Below are 19611 nucleotides of genomic sequence, written 5' to 3' on the forward strand. Positions count from 1 at the left end.
CTCCAATACCTAAGTTTCATTAGTTCTTTATGACAACCTAATCAAGCAGGCATTAGTTTCATTAGTTTAGAAGTGATGGATTTCAACATGCTTTCAGATTACACAAATAATGAATTGCAAAGCTATGATCTGAATCCAAGTCTATATGCCTCCAAAGCCATCCTGGAGCATGGTCGGGCTGGCTCCAGGGCTTGCCTTGTTTTTTCTCTGCTGAAGATATCATGGCACTACTGTTAGCTTTCTTTCTGTCTTTGAGGCTACTTCTCTCCTTGCCTATCTCAGCTCTAGTCATCCAGTCTCTTATATTTCATCCCCCTATATGCCTGGTTTTGAGTAGCACAAGTTCAAGTTCAAGTTTACCACTTTTTTTTTTCTTGCTGTTTGAAGACCTTGCTGCAAATCACAATAAGAAAGTAAAAGGCATAATGGTGGGATTGTTACAAAGGTTGAACAACCATACCAAGTTCTTCATAAATCCATATAACCTGCTTACTTCTAAATTAGTGATCATATTTTAATGCCAAGACACTGTAATCTATTTGTTCTCCTGTACAAAGGAGAAACTTAAATGCGCTTAATAATTACATATCTCTTACATTTGTTTCCACAAAGATTTACAACCAAATGCTCCATCAGTAGAAGTTATGAAGTTTTAGCCATTTATAATTAACAAGAGAAAAGTCAAGTATAATTAATCTTTGCCAACTCTCTCAGCTCTCCTGTATACTTTAGTTCTATCACTTTGGAAATCATTGAGATTTAGGTGTGATTGTAACTAATACATTCCCATACGTGTCTAACACCTCTTCTTAGCAACCCCAGACTTCCTTATGCACAATCATTCTGGGAAGTGTAGATTTATTCCCTTCTGAGCATTTTCAAAAAGGTGCAAACTGAAGTGTAAATGGCATTCATCTCACCAAATCAATTGGAATGTAGCTGCTGTTAAGGTGGTTTAAAAACAAAAAACAAAAAACAAAACAAAACAAAAAACCAAAAAAAGGAATATAATGCCTCTCTAAGTGATAAAGATTTTGAAAACAAAGTATCTAGGCACTGACATCAAATGGAGACTTAGTTCAGGCAGTTTGATTTGCATCTTTAATTTGGGGACAGTCATCATTCTGGTGTGAGTTAAAGATAAAGCCTGGAAACCGGACTAAAAAATGACATAGGTCGCTCCCAGTGTAGTCTATGCCTGCTTCAGGAATGAGTGTGCTTCTGGAAGAGAGGTAAATGGGACTTTGCTCAGGTGACAAATCTGTTCTGTTCTGTCATGCATGTAAGCACAATCTAAGGCTAGCTGTGAGGGTAATTTCATTTTCAAATAATTTATTCATTAAACACTATCTTCCACATCTTATGAAGACCCAATGAGCATAAGAAAAAGAAAGAAAAAACACCAATGGTTCTATTAGAAACTACAATCAATCTCATTGATTCAAAAAGTAAATTGCAACCTCACTCCCTCCTACCCTTCCAGATTGAGTCTTTTAAATGAAAGAACTGGGATTTAACAATCTTTGTTCCTCTTGTGCTTCTCACAGTAATGACACACACATACAATAGAAATGCAACAAATGGTTGCTGTAATAAACTACAGACATAAATATTGCTGCTCTTCAGACATATTAGAGGATCAATAAGATGGTAAAAACATGGAGCAGCTTAATAGTCTACTATTACAAGGTTTGAAGTTGAAATTAATTGTTTTCTTATTTGTCAGACCTGGGTTTTTCAAATGGCTAAGCAATGGGTTAATTTTGACAGGTAAGTTTTATAGTGTGGATACACATTAGACATTTGGTTTTAATTGAGGCTCCCCCCCCCCAACCACCCTCAGGCCACCCAAAAGCTTCCTTGTAAGAATATGTTTATAACTGTATGTATTTTCCCTGTCACCATTTGCTGATGCAGTATTTAATTTCTTTCATTTATGGCCTAAAGTATAATATTCTGCCAATTGAAAAAGAGTTCACTAAGTATGAAAAAATATATTTTCCAGTTTTCCATGAGGAAATCCAAACCTCCGTAGCTCCATTTGGATGCTGCATTTCACTATTTTGTCCCAATTCACTAGTTACAGATGTTTTTAAAAGTGCTGGAAGGCATAAGACCAAGATCTAACAGGAATATGGAAATTAACTCAGTAGGTATCCCAAATTTTATTTCCTCTCAACCTTCATGTTAAACTTACATAAAACTAATATAACCAGTGGACCCATTCAATTTAGTCTTTTTAATGCATGAAAATAATTGTTTCATTGCCCGATTTTTAGGTAAAAGACCCCCCCACACACACACACACAGCAAGAAAGAACGGGAAGAGATTGATTTCTTAACAATTTCTTTCCCAAATCTGGAAGACAGCAAAAGTCCTAAAACTTTGCATTTCATTTATTGCGTCTTCATGAGTAGGAGAGCATCTGTAGACTCTAAGAAGTATATATTCCAGGAATCTGAGGACCAGATCAAAAAATGCCACTTTCCTAGCACAAGAATAAGTTCATGGTGAAGAGATTATTAATTTATAGAATTAACCTCCCCTAAAGAGATGGTTTGTAACTTTGTCATAAATTGAGAGGTTTGCGATTTAATTCATTTTATTTAAAGGAATACACCCTCTCAGGAACATGGCATTGTGAGAAAATAAAGTTAAAAAAATAAGTATTTTTCTAGTATTATTGAAATGAGAACAAGACATTATTTGAGAGGTATCAGCACTTGAGCCATTAGAAAGTTGTATTTTATAGAAAAGCAAAGATAATTTTCCAAGCTCTACCACAGCCTAAATGAAATATCCCTCAAGACCACACAGACGTCTTTGCTTGGATTGCATGCTCAGCATATATTTTTATAGTAAGAAAAAGATGCCACAGTTTGCAAATATAAATATTTCCAGGAACCAGAAAAGAATGTTAAAAAATTGTATTCTCTGTGAAAAATTGGTGTTCTATTTCATAAACGAAACTTTTGTTAAAGCATACAATTCAACAAATATTTGTTGATCTAGGCAAATAAATATGAGACATAGTCTCTATACTGAGGAAATTCACAATATGAAAGGATAGACTAGAAGGCACATGTCCAACACTACTAGTCCAAGCTTGTTGATGTCCTGATGGTTTAAATGCAGACACTAGAGAATATTGATCCTGTCTGGGTTTGTCCACTGATGGCTTCCTACTTGAGGTGATATTTCAATTTCAATGGATAGTTTTTCTTCATGAGTTAGCATAAATTGATTGAGTTAAATTTCATAAGGAGTAGATCATTGAATAAATTGCCTGTCTCTCTTTACTTCTCTTTATGCTTTTTAACAATAATGCTGTTCGTTGAAAATTATTAAAATATAGGTGTATAATCAAATAATTTTAGGTGGGCCCAAGAAGTATGACCTACATAGAATTAGGTGTGTTTGAACCATACTAGATTTTACCTTAGTATTTTATTGCAGTCAAGAAAATAGACACAATTGCATGTGCATGTACACACATACATGCACGTACAAATTCAATGAAAAAATATTAAAAACTGATACAGATTTTCTTGAACTTTTGTTTGGAGGAGGTAAAATAAATATGTACACTGCACATATTTTTAATATTTCCTTCTAAATTTGCTCTTGTCCCTAATGCTTCTCAAATCTCACATCTTGTCCTCTGTGCTTATTCCCTTAATGTTTGTTTCCATTGTCAGGAGCGGAAAGGGAGAGGGGAGGGAAGGAAGGAAGAAAGAAAGGAAGAAAGGAAAGTCCACTGCCTGGCTGCCTACCTACCTACATCTACTATATTTTTTTTGGCACACATATTTAAAGTGGAGATACAATTCACATGCCAAAATTCCCATCCTTTTAAAAGTGTACAGTTTGGGGGCATCTGGGGGGCTCAGACGGTGAAGTGTCTGACTCTTGGTTGTGGCTCGGGTCATGATCTTAGGGTTCTTGAGTTGAGCCCCACCATCAGGCTCTGTGCTGACCGTGTGGAGCCTGCTTGGGATTCTCTCTCTCTCTCTCTCTCTCTCTCTCTCTCTTTCTCTCTCTGTCTCAAAATATATCTAAATAACAATCCCTTTCTAAAGTCTTGGAATACATCCAAGACCACAATTTAAAAATTAGTGAAAGAGTGTTTGACAATATTCAAACCTTGCCCTTAATTAAAATTTAGACTTCTTTTTGTTAGTCAAGCATGATGTGGGGACCACATCACGTGTGTAATTTCCAAATGATAATAGAAAACAGTCAGCCTAATTTTCCTTTTTATAAATGTCAGCAGGGAATGATAATAATTACATTTTTGCAATGCTCATTACATATCAGGAACTGCAGATAAAATATCATTTGTGAATCTCACAATGATGCTAGAATGGATAAGTTTTCCCTTATTTTAGCAGATGAGAAAGCTGACACAATTCCATTGAGAACATAGACAAGAACTTACAGCAAGTTTGTCTGTCTCTAGCATCCTCACTGTTCCCCCTATACTAGGATGATTTTACACGAAGCACTAATGACAACATATTCTAAATATGTGAGCACAGGCACTCGAAAATAAATTGGCTAACAAAAATATCAACAACAAACTTCCTAAGGCTCCCAATTACCTTTGACCTCTTCATCCCCTCTCTCACCCATAAAAATGGATATACTTATGTGCATGCTGAAAATAGTCAATTCAGGAATATTCTCCAATTGCTGAATGTCATCAAGTCCAAGGCAGCACCATGGCTTTTGCTTGAAACTCTCTGGTTGTGAAGGAACAGAAATCTTTCTTAAACTAACCTTTTAGGGAAAAGTAAGCTTTGAAGATCTGATTTCTTAAAATGCCATTCCATGAATGATCTACCATAGATACTCAAAGCAAAGTACTTGAGGAATGAGTCCATCAGTGACCAGGGATGGTAAGTATTGATAGAGGTTATTTGAAGCACAAAAAAATAACTAATGTTAAGCACTTAAAAATTAGCTAGGGCACTAAAATATAAAATTTTAATATGATGGTACCCTTCCACAATTATAAAATTTCTGTGCTGATCTAACTACACCTTCAGAGTTTGTTGGTTGACACAGACATTGATCAGAAAGGTACAGATAGAGAATTTTATCTATTGTATATAGATGTAAACTTTCAAACATCCCATGATGTTTAAGACTTTTTCAACCACCACTAAAACGGCATCAGGAAACTACAGGTTAAAGCATAAGACAAATGAAACAGGTAGCCTGATGGATACAGAGTGTCATGATATTCCCTGAGGGAAGAATTCGAATAACATTGAAAATAACTCAGTGTGGATGTCTACACTGAGAAGAGGCAAAGGATCCCCTACAACAACTAAGAAAAATATTATCTGCTAATGAGCCATTTCCAATTGTAACTGAGTAATGTAAGAATACTAGATAGAAAGTTTTAGAAATAGTTGTTTTCTAGTACTATCCAGCTAGATATAAAATCATTTTTTCTTTACTTCAGAAATGTGTTGTACTGTACAGAGAATTTACAGTTTTAAGAAGAATGATTGATGTGTTGAATTTGAAAAAGTTCACATAATTTAGTAATATAACCTCCTTTTCTGTTATGATTTGAAGCGTTTGCAGCTGTAATGGCCTTTGAGTCCCTGGGATAAAGGACTCAGCTAAAGCCAGGAGTTGCCTATAAAGTTCTCTTTGACAGAAACTGGGATGGAATCCAGGCTCATTTCAGCAATATTTGTGGAGAAGAGGATTGAACTCAATATATTTGACCCAAAAGTGCATTTTTGGGGCTTGCACCATATTTATTAAAGCCTTGCGGCAGAAGTAGAAGTTATTGAATGGCTGAGAGCTGGCTTATAAAGACACAGTTCTTAGCAGGCACAGTTCAATTCGACATACTTTTACTGATCACCTACCTGGAGCCATATCCTAGGCTAGGAACTCACAGCTATAAAAAAAGAAAAAAAAAAAAGCAAATACCATCCATAGACTCAGACAACTCAAAACCTAGTGAAGAAGGCAGATATAACTAACTATAGCTCAGTAGGATATAAGATTGTACAAGAGGAAACACAGCACAACTGACAGTCATATACTGAAAAAAAATCAGGACTACAATCACGGAAACGTAGCATTTCAGCTGGGTGCTGAGGAAATGGTGCATGATCAGTGTGTCTGTGTTGGGAGATGAGAGAATGGGGGGCAGGATTACAGCTAAAAAAATTAGTAAATTCAGAATATTGTCCAGGAATTAAAGTTAGTATTTCAGGAAGCAACATTTTGGCTGGATTATAAGATACATATATTTTTAAATGTTTTATTTTTGAGAGTGTGAGTGAGGGAGGGGCAGAGAGAGAGGACAAAGGATCCAAAACAGCCTCCCTATTGATAGCAGACAGCCTGATGCTGGCTCAGGCTCCAAATCAGGAACCAGTGAGATCATGACTTCAGCCTTAATTGGATGATGCTCCATTGAACCATCCAGAATACATATTTAATACAAAAGTAAATACATATTTTTAAAGGAAAATATCAGGGTAAATTATTTGACACATGGTTTAACAATAGTATATTTGAAATTAAGACTTTCATGTCATTGTCAACGATTCAGCTGTAGTTGGAAAGGCAGGTTGGCCATATAAGAAGAAAGATGAGAAATTTGGAAATCAAACAGAGAATGGTTAGTCATTGTTTCACTACTTACCAGTCCTGTGATCCTGTATATAGTTTCTTATTGCTGCTGTAACAAACTGCCACAAGCAATGGCATAAAATAACGCAAATCAATTATCTGACAGTTCTGGAGATCAGAAGTCCAAAATGGATCAATATATTTCTTCTAGAGGTGCTGGGGGAATTTTTTTTTTTTTTTTTTTTTTTTTTTTTTTTGCCAGTTTTAGCTGAGAGAAGCCACCTATATTCTTTGGCTAGTAGCACTTTCTTCCATCTTCAAATCCAATAATACTGCATTTTCAAATCTCTCTCCTCTCTGACTACTTCTGTCATCCCATCTCTGACTCTGTCCTTTTTGTCTGTTTCTTATAAGGACCCTGTGATTACATTAGGTCTACTCAGATAATTCAGAATCATCTCCCCATATCAAAATCCTTAACTTAATCACACCTGCAAAACCTTTTTGCCATGTGATGGAATATATTTATATTTACTGGGGATTAAGATGTGGACATCTTTGGGGGACTATTATTCAACCTCCCGTACTGTGGGAACATTATCTAATTCCCAGACTAACTTTTTCTCATTTGTAAAATAGGGGTAATAATCGTACTATCTTACATGGTTGCTCTGGGGCTCAAATGAGAAAAATAATATAAAACAGTCAACATAGTATTCAATAAAAATCATAATAACCATTGTCATTGCTGTTAATGGTGTTGTCATTTTGAGGGCTCTGAATGCCGGGTTGAGTTTTACCCACTTTATTTGGCAGCATAAATCTGACCCTTTTAGGAACAAGGATTATGCTATGAGAATTTGATACGTCATAATGTTGACTGTCATAAAGTTTGTGTAGGGAGATTGAAGACATAGGGGGCTCTCAGGGAAGCAGGACTAGTATCAATATTCAAATGGACTATAGGACAAACTACAGATATTTGCAAGGTATGTGATAGGTGTGGAATACTTAGGATTTTTGGAGGCCCTGAAAGTTAATAGGAAATGATATTATTCCGATAGAAATCTGGGGAAGAATGTGACAAAAATTCTGTAAGAAAGGATCACTGGTTAACAACAAATGTTGAAGGTGTATATTCTAAATCAATAGAAAACAAGTAAAAACAAAACAATAAAATGGTTAATTGACAGGGGTTTTTTAGGGTAATGCTCATTGTTTAGGAGCATTTGTAGATGAGTTTGGAGGGTAAACTGACAGCTACAACCTTACGCAACACTTAACAGATGTGTACCAAGAGCTTTAAAATAGTCACAGTCTGGCCAATAACTGTGGACACTCTGGTGTCGAAAACATTTTTTATGCAAAAAATGTATTTACTCTTTCTTAGTTCTTTTTTTGCTAAAGCAAGAACACAATAAACATTAAATTCCAATGTGGATTATACAACGGACCACCATGTGCAAATGTCAAAGCAGGTTCTAATAGTCTGTAAGATATTCACACATATTGGGACCATAAACGAGGCAATTTGTTGGAGACAGAGAGAAAGATAAATCAGATTTCCTAGAGAGACTCCCCTGTGTTCCCCACCTTGAACCCACGGGACAGTTGGACCGACCTTTTGCTTCAACTGGAAGAGGAACACCAGTGGCACCACAGAGAGAGCTTAATATTGTATCTCTGTCATTAGTGTAATATGATGAATGATTATGGTCCAGGAGATTTAGAGGATGAGGGGTGTAGTGGCTATTTTGGTGAAACAGAGAGAGGTGCTACTGCCTTATAATAGGCCTACAGTATTAGAATTTGTTTAAATAAGAAATGCTTGAGTTTTGCTATGATCCACAAATGGGCCAAGAGAAAGAAAGAACTATCTATTAAGGGCCAAAATAGTGAGTAATGTCTCTTTAATGGGTAATGAAACCTCACCTTTTGGAAGCTGGAGGGGAGCTAGCCATATTCACAGGGGTTAATAAGAAATTAGAGACAACTGAGAGGCACATTATGCAAAATACAATAGAACTTGCTCAGTGGTGGCCTCTGGTAAATTTAGAAACATGTTCACAAAAGCATAGACTTTAAACATCTGTCAGGTCTTGAGAGTACCAAGCTAGCTTATAAAAATTCCAAGCAAGTTAAAATGTCTTGATTTCCTTACCTCTTTTTTTTCTTTTTCTACTGCAACCCCAGAAAAGAAACAAACAGAACAAAACAAAACAAACAAATAAGCAAACAATGGAAAACATTCAGTAGCTCAGAGAAGGAGGACTTTCAGAAGAAACAAAAATGCCAATCATCTTTCATTCCTGAAGTCTGGTGTTCCATCTGTTGAACAAGATCTGAAAAAGTTGAGAATATTCGTCTTTGAAAGAAGTTCAAAGTTTCTATTATTACCTGAGGCTAAATGCATTTAATTGCTGAATTGAGATTGCATTCAGTGATTTAAAGTTGTAATAAGACTTTCTCTTACTTAAAAATGATTTAAAAAACCTTAAATGTGGTTTTAGAGGGAGAGTGGGCGAAAACACAATGCAGCTGCTTTTTATTACACTCTGTGAATACTGGTTATTCAATGCACTTACTACACATACGTGTAAATTGACTCAAACCATCATTAATATTAATACAAACTGGTAAATAATCTAAATATTCAACAAGGGAGGTCAAATAAATGATGAGATAATCATAAATAGAACTTTACATGGTTCTTAAAGACTATTATTTTATCATAAGATCTTGGGCAACTGCTGCACAATGTATCTGTTTATTTTAATATAAAATTAACGTAAATTATTTATCAGAGAGGACTGTAATAATATTTTCCATTGTTCTGGAGGGTGTGTCAATTTGGGCTAAATTGAAGAGAACTTATACTGCCCATTAGGCTTAAGGCTTAAATTTTTGCCTTAAATATATAATATTTTGAGGAGGGAAGGACATAGAAATATACAAATTCAAATGACAACTATCCTATTACTGCCCTATGAATTTCGTCAGGGCAATCACTGAGAATTTACTCAGAATATTACAAAGGATAATAAAATAGTAGTGATTGTGATACTGCAATTTTTAGATACTTAGTATCTAGTTGACATAAAAAAATACAGTCTTATAATATGAAAGAGGAACAATGTCTGTGATTCACTGAACAGTCTCTTCTCTGTCAGGGAATACTCCTCAAAGAAGTTCCTAAAAAAGAAAGATTTATTCTTTCTTTCAACACATATTTATTGAGTGTCTATTATAAACCAACAAACAGACCAATTTCTAGGAATAGGGAACCTAACATGCATGGTTTTGGTATAGTAATAGACCTAGTTGTTAATCAAATAATTACTAATGCCTGTAAAATCAACACTATGATAGTGCTATTAAAGACAGCATGAGGTTTTCAGAGATCATACATTAGATTGCTTCTCCGTCTTTTGGCTAAGATCAAGTGTAAGAGATCATATATCAGAAAAGCTTCAGTTAGTGAGTGCTAATTCATCAAGTTTTTACATCAGAGAAGTGGAAAGAAGAGCATTGGGGGCTGAGAAAATTGGATGTGCAAAGGCCAGGGTAGAAGGAACTTTGCAAAGTGAAAAAGGGTATGTGACTCGACATTTAACACAAGAGGAAAGGTGTTATGAGATATAACTTGAGAGATAGATAGTAAGCAGGCCACACAGGACTTCATAGGTCATTTTGGAGTTTTAAATTTTGCAGTGGTAAACATTTTGGTTATTTAACATTGCTTTTAGGTTGAATATTTTGTTTAAAAAAGTAAAGGCAGTAAAGACATGAACTCCAAGTGTTGAAGATTCCTTAGAGAAGTCTGGCAATGAAAGGAAGGAACCAGGGCAGTAGCTGGAAGGTACTGTCAGTGTGATGAGAAGTATTTTCAATTGGCAGAGACATCAGCATACTTCCAAGCCAATGATGGGATTTGTGGCGAAAGATAACGAAAGAAAAGCATCTTAAAATTTTACTATTTTCACACCCACCAAAAACAAAAAGACAATTTTTTCAAGAACAAGTACAGAACAAGTGTATCCTTAAGGAAACGAGCACATTGGTGTGATATTTTCATATTCATCAATGTGTTTTTATTACCGGAATTCTATTTTGCTCCCATCTTGTCTTCCCATTTCAGGATGCAGTTATGTGAGTCTAGGAACATGGGTCCAAAAAACAGAAGTTGAACAGTGGCACAACAGAGAAAAAGTTCTTGATTTTTGAGCTCAAAAAATTGTCACCTGAAACTCATAACAGATAATAATTTGAAAATATTTGATTTGTCAGAGATTTTTTTTTTTTAGTTACAAAATATTTTGAAGTAAGGAGGACAGAATATGTATAGATTAAATACAGATTTGGGAATAATGAATACAGATGTAGGTGCCAGTTTTCCCATGAATTTCATAAAGATCCCATGATCAGAAGAGAAAGGCTTAGAGAGGCAGGTTTTGAGAAGGAACTAGTTCCAGAGAAAGGATGTGAAGAAGGCAGATGTCTTGGGGTAAATCTGAAGGAGGAAGAAACTCCTAAACAGTTTTCATTTGAGCCCTTGTGACATCAGACTGTTAGATTTTCCTCTACACCAGCAGTCTGGTGATAGGATAAATTATACGTATAAAAACCTCCAGAGACATATGGGAGAGATGTTCCTACAAAGAGTCACATGTCGCCGGAGTATTGTGAGAAAGCAGTCCTATTTTCTCTTGCCTTGAGAAAGGCATAGAAGTTTGAGGATAAACTTCCAGGGATCATGAAGGGCAGAAGCTGTTTCAAAACTTGTTTGGTTGTCAGGTTCTAGCAGATATCAATGTGGTACTATCGTTAAGTCACCCCGATGACACATTCAAGACAGTGATGGGATTGTTAACCTCAACAGATACCAGAATGAACAAACTCTAAATCATGTGGTTTTACCTTTTCCAGATTCAAGCTTGATACATAAGCCAGGAGGAATTTGAATGGCACTCTGGGGAAAAGAATGAGGGGGATCAGTGAAAAATATTGGTTGAATCCTGAAATAATGAATACATCTAAAAGTAACTAGATTAATTTTTATAACCAACTTTGGACTTGAAATATAGATTGTTATAGAAAATAAAGCTGTTTTTATTGAACATCTGAATTTTGTTACTTGCAAAAGTTGTGCTCACTTCATAAGGAATCAGCTACAATTCAAAATTGTAAGTCACAAAGTGTATCTTGTGATCTAGAATGTTAGAAATTGAAAAATGATTCATATTTGCCCAGACCTTGAGTAGAGAAAAAAAAAATAATGAAAGTTTCTGTCAAAGATAGGACAAGAGCAAAGGGATCTAGCTAAGTTTTAAGCCAAAAATAAAGCCAGAGATATACATTTGGAAAACCAAGTCATATCACTGAAAGGTGGTGAGGGAGAACTAAAAGATAAATAACATTGGCATATCATTATTAATTGTTTACAAACTAACGCACTAGCTGAGGGAAACTTCTGAAGGTAACACAAAGAAAGGGGGTGATGAATGAGGATAGAATAATCAAGAAATTGGAATTTGACATACATAGTGACTGCTGAAAATTGAGTGAAGATGTGCTTTGGGATAGAGAAAAAGGCATATTTAGTGAAAGCCTACAAGCAACAATCCCATACCAAAATCAAAGTGTACCAACTCATCCTCCTGCCTTCCCCAACTGACATTACTCCCTCTTGACTATACCATTATTCAACAGATAGGTTACTCCATTCAAAAATAAAGTCAATAAAGGAACCCACAGAAGACTTAACCATAGATTGTACACCCCCATGCTCATGTTCCCCAGTAAAAGGCCTGTGGTTTACATATCTGCTGCTAACAAATCAGTAAATTCCCCTGGAGTTACAGGGATCCCATTAACAGAAGCATCCCCTTGAACAATGGGGAAAGAATTAATCTGTTCTATAAACTCAAAGGTAAATTTTGAGCAATTGAACTATTTTCGTCTTTTGGAATATATAAATTAGGTAATTTGTTCCGTTATTCTTTATACATAATTTGATTGAATTCTGTATTTAAACCATTTTTGCATTTTTATATTCTTGGAGGAAAGCTCAAACCATTTATTTGACTGAGGAAGAGCAAATTAATAAAAAAGTATTGCCATATGCACATTGAAATTTTCTTGAAGTATAGTTGACATACGATGTTAGTTTCAGGTATACTACATAGTGATTGGACAATTGTGTACAATGCACTATGTTCACCATGCTAAGTGTAGTATTCTCTTTTTCTTTAATACTCTGTAAGAAGAATGTATTTTTCATAACGTGAAAAATTTCATTTAAAAGACAAAGTTTAGATGAAAAGTTTTTGGTCAAAAGTATACTTTGGTCAAAAGTATATATATATATATATATATGTGTGTGTGTGTGTGTGTGTGTGTGTATATATATTGCATATATATATATAGTCCCAGATCTCAGGGTCTTTAAAAGTTTCTCACTTACACAACTTAACCAGCACATATCAGCGGGTTCTTCTTATCACTGTTGCTCTCCATTATCATTGCAGTAGGGAAAGAGTAGCAGCAGGGTAAAACATGCAATGCCTGAAGAGCTTCCATCCAGAATTTTCACATAACACTTCTCTCTATACTTAACTGACCAAGGGAAATCACATTGCATGGCCTACTTTCCAGGAATGCAGGGAAAGGCATTCCTACCATGTAACTGGAAGCAAGGAAGACTGAAAATATTTCAAAAATACTAATGATGGCCTCAAGTGGTAATGATTATTTTCACTAAAATGGTAAAAAGGGGGTTAAGGAAGAAGAAATATATGCAAAAAACCATATATAATATACATATTATATATATACATTCATATATACACATACATATGTAGCTTCAATATATATAATGATTTATGTATAATTAAAGACAAGGAAGAGGAAAAACAAGAGTAATTCAGGGATTTTTAGTTACAGTGACTGCAAAAAAAGTACATTAAGAGGACTATAAGACCCCTGAGAATTGTGTAAAAGATGGTAATAGATAATTTGTTTTGGAGAGAGAGTGTGCAAGTGTGGGATAGGGACAGAGGGGCAAAGGGGGAGAGAGAGAGGATCTTAGCTTCATGCTAAACACCAATCTCACTAAGGGCTCCACTCCAGGCTCCATCCCATGACCCTGGGATCATGGCCTGAACAGAGCTCAAGAGTTGGACACTTAATCAACTGAGCCGTCCAGGTACTCCAGGGACAGATCATTTAATTTTAGACTTACTGAATTCAGTGTAGAAATAACATACAGTTAGAAATTCAGCTGTTTCTTAGGAAAGATTTGGAAGTGACTGATTTGGAGATGGTAGCTGAAACTGTGGACTTAGCCAAGATTCCAAAGCAAGAAAGTGAACATAAAAATGGCTGTGGGCAGATTCTTAGAAATTAGCATAATAGAAAGATGGAGGGGAAAGATGCATACATATGAGTAAGGGAAGACACACTAAGAGGATTGCAAGATAAATGGGATAGTTCGATGTTAGGACAGCCAACAGATATCTTTGGAATGACCTATCATGACAAATGCTGTGAATTTATTCAGCAGGAGGCAATTGAAGGAAAATATTTAGTGTTTTAGGTCAATGGGAATTTCTGAAGAAAGATTTCTAGTAGAGTGGGAAGGACCTATACCAAAAAACAAAGGGTTAACAAGTGCACTCATAGTGAAGAAGTTAATCGTAGTCCTTGATTACAATTTTTTGAAGATGAGGACTATGGAGAAATTGAGAGGTTTTTAGATGAGAGCTACCATAGATGAGCGTAGTATTACATTGGTAAGGAAAATGAACAAAAATAGAAATAGAAATTGTGATATATAGATAGAAACTGATGTAATAGTGAAATAAAAATGAAACACACACACATATAGTCCTTAATGGTCCTTGTCCAAGTTTTAATCAGTCCCTGATAGCTATCAAACATTTATCTAGGATATTCCCTTCACTAAATAATTGTTGGCATGTGCTAGTCATATGAACAAATTATAATATAGCCCTTCTTTAACTATTTTGCTCTATCAGTAACTGTGAAAGGTGTGTGAAAATTTCTGACTATAATTTTGAAATTATTTTTATTATTTTTTGATTTTTTCTCCTGTAATTTGAGTTTATTCTATTGGGGCATAAACATATTTTTCCTCAGCAAAATTAATTGTGGTTCTCAGCAATTTTTTAAAAGTTTATTTATTTTGAGAGAAAAGAGAGACAGAGAGAGGAGAGAGAGAGAGAGAGAGAGAGAGAGAGAGAGAGAGAGACAGCAGGGGAGGGGCAGAGAGAGAGGAAGAGAGAGAATCCCAAGCAGGTTCTGCACAGTCAGCACTGAGGCCAACATGGGGCTCGAACTCATGAACTGCGAGATCATGACCTGAGTTGAAATCAAGAGTTGGACGCTTAACCAACTGAGCCATCCAGGTGCCTCAGTTCTCAGCAATTTTACTATGATATGCATGAATGAAGCTTTCTTTTTGTTTATCCTGCTTGAAACTTGTCTCATTTTTTAAATCCAGGGTTTGATGTCTTTCATCAGTTTGGAAAATGCTTAGCCATTATTGGTTTGAATAATATTTGTATTCCACTGTCTCCTAGTTCCTTTCGAGATTCCGTTTTTATACAGATTTCTTCTTCTCTATTCTCTGTCTCCAGCTTTCTGTTTTGTATTTTCTCTTTTATTTTTCCTTGCTTCATTCTGGATCTTTTCTCTCTTTGCTTATGTCAGTTTATTAATTTTCTCTTCAGCTCTGTTTATTATATTTTTCAGTTCTGATTTCCATTTCTTTCATTTTGTAATTTCCAGTTTTCTGCTAAAATTTCCAATCTTCTCATTTCCTTGAATATCTCAGGAGTAGCCAAAGATTGCGTCTGATAACTCTATTGTTTATAACTATTTTACATCTAGTATTTATCTTAGCCATTTTTAATGGAGAAAGAATTTGAGATCTGAAATAATCACTTGAAGCTGAGATACATTTCCACAAGGACCTTTCTTCCTCAGTTCATTTTTAGAATATAGGTCTTAATAGTCCCATCCCAGAGCAGGTAGTTATTACTCTCTACTTGGTGAGCTCTGAACTCACCACCCTCCTAAATACCTTTTTTTCTGAAATTCAAAGACATTTTAAGGGAAAATTAGCCACAAATGCTGGATTCACATCTCTGATTTTCTGTGTTCCTCTGAATCTTGGCCTTATTATTTTCCCTTGCCTTTTAAATTATCCAAGTACATTTTTTTCAAGTGTATATATATATATATATATATATATATATATATAATATGTATTTTTTATTCAAGTGTATATGTATATGTGTGTGTGTGTGTGTGTGTGTGTGTGTGTAGTGATGTCAAGTTTTCTCACTCTCTTCACTAAGGTGATTGTTTCTAATTAACCTGGTCAGCCATCAAGAACCAGCAGAACTAAACCCCTATGCTGAATTTTAAAGAAACATACAGATGTGAGCATCAGCTAGATTGTGAGATATTTTTAGGACAGAAACTCTAATATATTCACTGTCATTACCAATTTGTTACATAGAAAACAATCAATAAATATTTAAAATTGAACATTAGCTGTTCTCTTAATTTCAAGTACCTTCATTTAATAAGAAATTTGAGGGTTTTTTCCTAGATACTTCTGCTTACATGATCTTCTTTTTGACTTGCAATCATATGAGATAACTTGCATTTTTTTTTTTTGCTGCCTATTTACTCCATCTAGATTTTTCCTGCAATTATGTCATCACTTGCTAGCCAAATTTATACTGGATTTCAGATTCTTGTTTCCAGCTACCCCTACCCTCATTTTGCCCATCTGCTCAGCAGCCAACTGCTTAGACTAGTCTCCTTCCTACTTGACACCTATTTTTTAAATCTGATAACTACCCTAAAATGCACTTTAAGGTGAAGGTTAGAGACAAGTGTTTATTTCTATAGCATTCTTCTTAAATTCAGAGATCTTAAAAATAACTGGATTGAGAGAAATTTCTAAATAATATAAGGCATTATTCTTATATTTCAGGTTTCATGTTAATTGTTTAGACATTTGAAATCTGATTTCCTTTCTCAAGGCCATTTTTATTTTCAGTTTGCAGGGCATGTCTGAGATTCTGTGAATTTGGGACAGGTTATAACTTGAAATGACAGGCAACACAGTATGATTTAACATTTCAGAAATAAAGATTTGTTATTACTGTTGTTTTTTAACTTACATGCCTTGTGAAACTTGTTAATGAGAAAGTTAATTGTTTGATTGGTTAGTTCCCTGGGGTCTGTGGTCCGTTTAATGTTTGTGAACTGGTTTGTTTTAAAAAGAAAAACTAAGAAACTATTGCAAAGTTATAGGTATCCATGAAAAATTTCTTATTTCAATCTATATTGAATGCTGTGTAAACTTTAAGTATTACAATATGATAAAAACAAAATATTAACTAGAGAAGTCAAAGACTGACAAACATATTTTATCATCACAGGAATCACTGAAGGTTTAGAAACAATTTGTACCTTTGAAAAAACAGGTATCACATAGTAGTTTACTAGTAGGATAACCTTTTGAATCATGATTTATTGTTACCTGTATCTTTCTTTAAGCCAATCTTTTCCAGAAATGTTTTTGAAATACCTTGCCATTCAACATGATTATAATAATCAAAGTCATCAGTAGCAATCTATTATTACATTGTGCAGAACCCTTGACTAAATGCAGAGAAACATCTTTTTAAATGTTCTCCTGGAATAATTAGTTCATCCTACTTAACATTTTACCTTTCATTGGCTCAAATGGAAATAAGAAGGTAGAAATGTACATAATGGGATGATTTCAAACTCTTGAAATACATTCAGCAATTATCTCTGAGTGGTAGGTTAATGTGGTATATTTTCCAAATTAGCCCCCAAGGTGGATCAAAATGAGCAATGAATTAATGCACATTTAAGCCCACCCAAATTAATTGTCTGGTACTTTTCATTGAAAAATACAGATTCTAGTTGTGTATTAAGTTAGAAACATGTGCTTCCTTATGAAATTGCAGGTAAATTCTCCATATATAAGCTCAAAATGGGAAAGAAAAAGTTAGTAAGCAGTTACTTTACTGATGTCAAGGAACAAACTCTTTACTGAACTTTGGAATTTTCCTCTTCACTTTTAGATGGAGTATCTGAAGCTGGACCAAAGAAATATTGATTAAATTTACCTGGGAGAAGCAAATCAGGTACATTTTCTTCTGCAATTTGGAAAGCAATAACATGCTTTTGGACTACTCTAAAATTCAATTATCGATCTGCATAACTAAACTCTCTCCAAATGATTAGATCTATAGAGTGGCAAACCAAATCAAGGATAACTAAAATAAACAGAATTCTCTGTCACATAGTCATTTTATGTACATAAATTTGTTCTTTAATTGTTGCCTTTGGGAAATTCTTTTACAGATCCAGAGAGAAAACCCTACAGACTAGCCTAGCTATTTCATTTAAACAAAGTAAGAAAGACAAATTATCTTTTCTCCCACATAAGAGAGGAAGATGTTCTTTCTTTCAGGCAAGAGTGACCTATCATTTTACTGAGTTGGAGATGTCTTTGTGATCATTCTATCTCGATGCACCCATTTTTGTGGTTAAGTGCACATACTGAACATCTGTGATTTACTAACTGATAAATACCATTTCTAATACTGAGTGTGATAAAGGACAGAACCGTGCTCAACTGGTAGAACGTGTTCTTAAGTGTCAAAATGAGCTTGAAAAATACAAACAGAATATGCTTATCTTTTGTCACAATCTGAGTAAACAGGCATGAGTTTTATAAAAACAGTCATAGAAACGAAACAGAAGCAGTGAGATGAAGACAAAACGATCTATGTCAGAGAATTAAAAACCAGCACAAAATAGTCTTCTTTTTAGAAAGATGCTAATTAATAGTCTCTTTTGTTTTTAACCAAATCTGTTTAGATTTGGTTAAAATCTAGAGAGAGGGAGCTATAAAAGGAAAACCTCATCGATATTACAATAAACAGAAGGCCTGGAGAGTAGAGATTTGCCAGCTAAGATTATGCATCAATATGCCCAGAAATTGATGTTGGCATAACTGGGGGCAGATCCAAAGACCAGTGCCAGAGGTGGCACAATTATAATAAGATCAGATGAAGGGGTTCATTACGCTCACAAATGGTGAAGAGATGCCTGTCTCTTTTCTTGTTATATCTCCTCTATCTCGATTTTGCACTTGGGAGCCGGTGAATACAGTTGATAGAATCAGGGAAGAAGTACTCCCAACAACATATTTGGAGCGAAAGGAGATTTTCAGAGAAGTCTAGAAATCTACACTGGCATTTTGATGAGATTTTTTTCAATGGAATAAAAAAATATATATGGTAGTGCACCCATGGTAGTACAAAGGAAAACTCTGTTTCCTTTGCCTATCCTTTATCACACAAGTGAAAACCTATCAAAACAAAAAAGTAGGTCCAAACAGGCTTATAAAGTAAATCTTAGGTTTCTTATCCTTTTTTATAATTTTAGTAGTTAATAACCTATTTGTCAAAATGGGTCATTACTTGTATTAGGCTACAATACAAACTAGAAGTACAGAGATGATTATTGTATCTATGCATATATCTTAACTACACATATATCAATTATCTATCTATCTATTATCTATCTATCTATAGATAGAACCTGAAGCAGGCTCCAGGTTCTGAGCTGTCAGCACAGAACCCGATGGGGGGCTTGAACTCACAGACTGCAAGATCATGACCTGAGCTGAAGCTCAACCAACTGAGCCACCCAGGCGCCCCTAATTTAAAAATTTTTTAAATGTTTAGTTATTTTTGAGAGAGAGAGAGAGAGAGACCGAGTGGGAGAGGAGCAGAGAGAGGGAGAGAGAGAAAATCCCAAGCAGGCTCTGCACTGTCAGTGCAGAGCCCAACGTGGGGCTCCAACCCACAAAGCACGAGATCATGACCTGAGCTGAAATCAAGAGTCAGATGCTTAACCCACTGAGC

General features: G+C 35.1%; 1 protein-coding gene across 1 annotated transcript in view; it reads left to right on the top strand.

The window, feature by feature from the left end:
• The window catches only part of CSNKA2IP (casein kinase 2 subunit alpha' interacting protein), a 381659-nt gene extending 362418 nt beyond the window's left edge, over positions 1 to 19241 (top strand). The window contains exon 3 of the transcript XR_003426812.2: positions 17758 to 19241. The gene's annotated coding sequence lies outside the window, so the exon portion shown is untranslated. The remainder of the gene's footprint in view (positions 1 to 17757) is intronic.
• Positions 19242 to 19611: the final 370 nt, after the last annotated feature.

This window comes from Acinonyx jubatus, chromosome C2 (assembly GCF_027475565.1).
Source record: "Acinonyx jubatus isolate Ajub_Pintada_27869175 chromosome C2, VMU_Ajub_asm_v1.0, whole genome shotgun sequence".
Lineage (NCBI taxonomy): Eukaryota > Metazoa > Chordata > Mammalia > Carnivora > Felidae > Acinonyx > Acinonyx jubatus.